Source organism: Myotis lucifugus, unplaced genomic scaffold, assembly GCF_000147115.1.
Source record: "Myotis lucifugus unplaced genomic scaffold, Myoluc2.0 scaffold_24, whole genome shotgun sequence".
In the NCBI taxonomy this organism is placed as follows: domain Eukaryota; kingdom Metazoa; phylum Chordata; class Mammalia; order Chiroptera; family Vespertilionidae; genus Myotis; species Myotis lucifugus.
In genome coordinates, this window is record NW_005871072.1 from 2188393 (window position 1) to 2194865 (window position 6473).

The window sequence follows — 6473 nt, forward strand, 5'->3', positions numbered from 1 at the left end:
GCATATACACAGGCTTGTTTGGAAAGGTCAAAGAATAATTAGGGGTGCCGCCTTCGACACTCCCCTAAGTCTCCCCTAAGTCAGAATTCCGATAAACAAGGCAGGCGGCCTTCCACACACTTCCCTTTTATCAGAATGACCTCGTTATAACTTTCCAACCAAGACTCTTGTGCTCCCCAACACTATAACTGCGGTTTCTTGGAGAAAATTCAGGCTCTTAAGGCTGCCAATTTGCAGTCCTGATTATTCACAGACCTGGTGTCATTCCTGGCTATCTGTGCATAAGATTTCTTTATTTGCTGTCTTGTGTGGTCAAACTATGTAACTAGTTCTGGCCTAAGAATTGTTAGAGGAATAAATATGTGCAATTTCCTGATAACTGAGATATTTAATTGAGGTAGCAATACAGCTATGATGAAAAAAATATGATCATCTTAATTAATGCAGAAAAAACTTGGAAAAAAATAAAATATCCATCCTTGCTAAAAGACACACACACACACACAAAACTCTTAGCAATTTAGGAGTAAAAGGAAATTTCCTCTATTTCAATAAAGACATCAATGCAAAACCTATAGCTGACATCATCCTTTATGGTGAAAGACTGAATGCTTTCCCCTAAGATAAGGAACATGTCAGAGATATTGACTCTCATCACGTCTATGAGTGTTATAGACAGTGTGGTATATGCAAGATAAATAAATTAAAGTCATCCAAGAAAAAGTTTTTATTTTTCTTTGGAAAATTGTACAAAGTCTACTGAAAAGCCAATAGAACTTGTGATTTTAACAAATGTAGACAGAAATATTTTTGTATTGTTTGCTGTCAGTCAAACCCAGGCAACATTTTATTTAGATATTTTGTTATTTACAAAGTAGACTGTGCTATTGCTTGTACTCACTTTACCTTCCCCCCCACACACACCCCCCCCCCAATGCTTGTGTCTTCTGTCTCTGTCAAGTTCTCATTCTCCCACTCTGATTTTTCTGGGTTTTTAAAATATATTCTTAATATTGATTTTATTTTGACATTTTTAAAATTAAAATGAAGTTTAGTTACCAGAGACCAAGTTCAAGTGATAGAACAAGTTTTTGAGACATTATTAAAAATTGTCTAAAAAGTTTCATCCCTAAGGTTCTTATAATCTTTGCTAATATAGTTTAACTAGCTTTTAAATTTCAAAGGCTTATATTATATCCTTTAATCTTTAATCTTTTTCAACTAAAATATTAATTTATATTTTATGGATATGTGTATGTGTATAAAATTTGAAAATGTTTAATTACAGATTTAATGTTAATGTATTTTGATTAAGCTTTGCAATTATGTTTGCCTATATATGGAAAAAATTACCATGTGTTGTTCAAATTTAATAATTTTTTAAAATATGTTTTTGTTGATTTCAGAGAGGAAGGGAGAGGGAGAAAGAGATAGAAACATCAATAATGAGAGAGAATCATTGATTAGCTGCCTCCTGCACACCCTCTACTGGGGATCCAGCCCACAACCAGGGCATGTGCACCGATTAGGACTCAAATGTGAACCTCCTGGTTCATAAATCAACGCTCAACCATCAAGCCACACTGGCTGGGTCACCTTTAAGTATTTTTAGGGAACAATACTTTCATTGTATTAGTTTATTTAAAATGCCAGGTGCTACCTTGCAAAGCTTAGGAGATAATTAAACTTTTGTTTCATTTGAAGCTTGTTTTGTTATTTTCAAGTATATGTCAAGAGTATTAATTAATATAAGTGCAATGTGGGGGTGGCATTTAATAAAACCTTTATAGATTTTCAGAAATGTAGAATCTGAAAAATGTGGACAGAATATTAATGAACTTAGCAATGCATCTATTACAAACAAATGTAAAATAAAGGAAAAATCATAAATGTCAAAGTCTGTAATAGAAAACAAACAAAAGGAATAGAAAGTGCAGCTTTCAGGTAGTTTGTATAATTTATGATGTTGTTTCATCTGTAGTGCTCTGATGTAATATTTTCTATAGATATTGATTTTTATTTGTTGGAATTGGAGCACACGTTCTATGATTTCATAGTATATAAGAATGATTAAAATACTGCTTTAGCCTTACCAAGCTCAGAAAAATAATAGTATGGCTAATTTAAATAATATTAGGCAACCTGTTAGGATCAAATTTATTCAAAAAAATATCTATTCTTTCAAAAGGTAATTTGTACAAAACACAATGAGATATTTCTGCTTCTCAACTTGTTGCTATGCTTTTAATTGGAGGATACTCTTTCATCATATAGAAGAATTTTTGTATTGATTGCTTGAACAGATTACAAATAGGTTGTTAGCATTCTGGAGGTCATTATTTACAAATTGCAAAGAATCAAGCAGTGATTATCAAGGTACAAGAGTGCTTGATAACACAATCAAGAATTTACATAATTCATTATGATCTCTTTATCCAGGAAGGTGTAATGATAGCATGCAGTTGGGGGATAAATTATTTTTAAAAATTGTCTGCTTACTTCATACATATTTAAAAGAAAGATTTTTTTTCTGATAAACCAGGCTCTTCAATTTCAAGGCTATTTTGTGCAAAGTTGTTATGCTTCTGTTGTTACAGGACTTAATGCTCACCTTGATCTTTTCCTCAGTGCCCATATGTAAAAGCACCTTAATTTATAATGAAGTATCATAATTTATAATGAAGATATATGTATGTGCATATACATATGCACACAGAATAGCTGTTAAAGGTTTAAAATAATCACTACTTATTTTTTGGAACCAAACAAATACAGTTTTGTTTTGTTTTTATAAATTTTAATGACTTTCTTTAATAATTGTCACTTATTCTAAAACTCTTAAAATTCTCAACAGAAAATATAATGATTTTAATAATACATTTGAAGTTTAAACAATGGTAACTAAGGGTGAGCATTTTTCATTTTAATTCCAGATATGATATTAAAGGCCTTTTAAGTCAGCTATTTCTTCTCTATCTCAATTTGAAATATGAAACAAAAATTAAATATATAACTTAAAATTTTATTAATACAGTCTCATATTTTAACATAATCAATGGGTAATTATAAATAAGACAATGTTATTTCTCACGGATATATATCAAATATCAAAAAGTAAAAATAAATAAAACAGTTTTCTATTTGTTAATTATATTGTAGGATCTTGATTACTGATAATTTCCTTAAATTACTTAAATTTTGTATTTGATATATTCTTTTACATACCTGATATTTTAAAGGTGCATATACACCAACTTGGATATAAATCAGGCTGAGATGAATCTTAAAAGCAGCAAGAGAAAGAAACTCAGTTACCTACAAGGGAGTACCCATACGACTATCAGCTGATTTCTCAACAGAAACTTTGCAGGCCAGAAGGGAATGGCAAGAAATATTCAAAGTGATGAATGCCAAGAACCTACAACCGAGATTACTTTATCCAGCAAAGCTATCATTCAGAATTGAAGGTCAGATAAAGAGCTTCACAGATAATGAAAAGCTAAAGGAGTTCATCACCACCAACCCAGTATTATATGAAATGCTGAAAGGTATCCTTTAAGAAGAGGAAGAAGAAGAAAAAGGTAAAGATACAAATTATGAACAACAAATACGCATCAACAAGTGAATCTAAGAATCAAGTGAATAAATAATCTGATGAACAGAATGAACTGGTGATTATAATAGAATCAGGGACATAGAAAGGGAATGGACTGACTATTCTTGGGGGGGGAAAGGGTGTGGGAGATGCGGGAAGAGACTAGACAAAAATCGTGCACCTATGGATGAGGACAGTGAGTGGGGAGTGAGGATGGAGGGTGGGGTAGGAACTGGAAGGAAGGGAGTTATGCGGGGGGGGGGGGGAAAGAGGAACAAATGTAATAATCTGAACAATAAAGATTTAATAAAATAAAATAAATTAGTTTCCTAGTGTGAGTGGAGGTGGAAGAGGGTATGGCAGGGATAAATGGTGATGGGGAAAAAATAAAATAAATGAAAAAAATAAAACAAAAATAGTACGGTTTTTCTTAATCTTGTTTGTGAAACAGATTTAAATAAGAGTTTGTTTACTATTTAGTGATTCTTAAAATCTCTGAACTTCCCCCAAAATTTTCTCTAGTGATATCAGCTCCTTCTTCAGTTTTACTTCTTTTGATAAATTAACATAATATGTAGACATTTTTATCAACCAGAAACCTGTTGGATAGGCTCAGGTCATCTCATTTTCCTATTCACCTTTTGGGATCAACCACTTAGCCTGATCCATCCTGTTCACCTTTTTTTTTCCCCAGAGAGAGGAAGGGGGAAGGAGAGAGAGTGAGCTGCCTCCTACATGCCCCTTACTGGGAACTGAGCCTGCATCTGGGGCTTGTGCCTGACCAGGAATCAAACCCATGACCTCCTGGGTTTGGGACAATGCTCAACCAACCGAGCCACACTGGGGAGGCAACCCTGTTTACTCTTTGTCTTTTGACCCTGACTACTAAATTGATCAACTGTTACTTTTCTCAGTTATCATGCTTCTGACATCCTCAACTACTATGGCATTACAAGATCTATTTCTAAGGAAATAGTTTCATAAGACCTTCATGCTTGAATACTTCAACAATGCTTCCTTGTTCTCAAAATAAATTTTGATATATTTACTTTAGCATCCAATAATTTTATGATCTGAATGCCTTTTTGTTTTTCCACTTTATACTTTACACTGATTTGTCCACATGCCTCCTATCCACACACTCGCCCTCCTTCCTGTATTATTTCTTTCTTTATTTTACCTAAACATTAGAAATATCCTCAGTTTACAGCTTTAACTTCAAATAATCTGATAATCTTCTTTGAATCCAGAAGTTTAGACAATAGTCAAAATTTCCATAAGCCTTAGAGTTCCCTGTATATATTTCATTGAGAGATCATGCCACATTTTGCAATTCCTTTTTTTTTTTTCATCAGCACAGGAGTCGTTTTTATTTTTCCCCACTTATTATGCCATGAATTCATAGGGAACAGGTTCCAGCAGCTCAGGCTCCTTCCCATTGGTTCTCACAAAGTGTGCTTCTCTGGGTGGAGCAGGCTGATGCTTCAGTTGAACCCAGGGACCTTTCTCTTTGGCTTCCTATTATTCTGATCACTTTCCTTCACACATTTCAGGAAGCTGTCTCGGCTCTTAGAGTGCTTAATATGCTCAATACGCACATTCATTCTCTTGGCAAGAATCTTGCCCTTACCTTGCTTGTTCACAACAATGCCCGCTGCATGCTGGGTGACCCTGTAGACTCTTCCAGTTTTGCCCTGGTGACATTTGTGGGGCATTCCTTTTTGACACTGCCCATTCCCTTGGTGTCCACAATACCACCTTTCTGGTAGATTCGCATGTATGTGGCCAAAGGAACAACTCCATGTTTTCTAAAAGGCCTAGAGAACATAGAGTGGGTGCCTCTCCCCTTTCCCTTTGTGTTAGTCATTTGGGTGAATTACTGGAAGATAGATGGTGGCTCCGGCCGAAAGAAAGCACATTTTGCAATTCTTGTTTCTCACTTTTCTCCACAAATAGACAACTATACCCTATAGGGTACTAGGCACCTCAGATCCTGGCTTAAACAAGAGTTCATTAAATATTTGTAGAATGAGTCAAAGATAAATTAATGGATTTAACTAATCACTGTCTTCCTCCTTTCTTTCCTGAGTAATTAAATCTCAATAATAAAAACACTTACAATTGAATGCTAAAATGTATGTCCCCCCCAAATAAATAAATTATTTTCTTTCTCTCATTCATAGTCCAACAGTGGTTACTCTGTCAGACGAACTAGCAAGCATATTGGGCAGGCAATGTTGAGAGGCCAACACCAAGAAATATTGCCTTTATTAGCATGTGAATAAAGATAAGAAAATAAAGTACAGGAACATAGAATGGAGCTGTGAGACACAAGTGAAAACAGGTACTTACGTTTATGCTTGAAGAAGAGTCTTAACATTTAATCTAATTGTGGATAATTTTCAGGAATAAGATCACCTATAGTCTTCTAAGAAGTAAGGTCAGTATTTTAAACATGTTCTACACCACTCCTTGTTTTTAATCGTTTTCACAAAATTTTTAAATCATTTTTACAAGATTGATAATTGACAGGGATCACTTTAGTTGGGTGGTGAAAATCAACCACTCTATAAGTAAAGTATCTACAAGGTAGTTAAATCACTTATTTCTAAAAAAAATAAACTAGTAAATGTTTTCTAATAAAATAAATAGCCTTTCCCCTCCTTTCCCACCTCACCCCCAAGCGCCTAGGTCCCTTCTTTTGGCTCTATAACTCATTTCCTTAGCCCATCTCATCTACAAATAAATGTCCTGTTATAGATGGGGAAAAAAATAATCTTGATCCATAGCCAGTTTGGCTCAATGGATAGAGCATCATCCCATGGACTGATGGGTCCTGGGTTCAATTGCAGTCAAGGGCATATACCTCCGTTGAGGC

The 6473-nt window shown here is 34.4% G+C and overlaps 1 pseudogene; it reads right to left on the reverse strand.

Annotated features, from left to right (window-relative positions):
* Nucleotides 1-4981: 4981 nt before the first annotated feature.
* On the reverse strand, nt 4982-5465 carry LOC106696692 (annotated as a pseudogene).
* Nucleotides 5466-6473: the final 1008 nt, after the last annotated feature.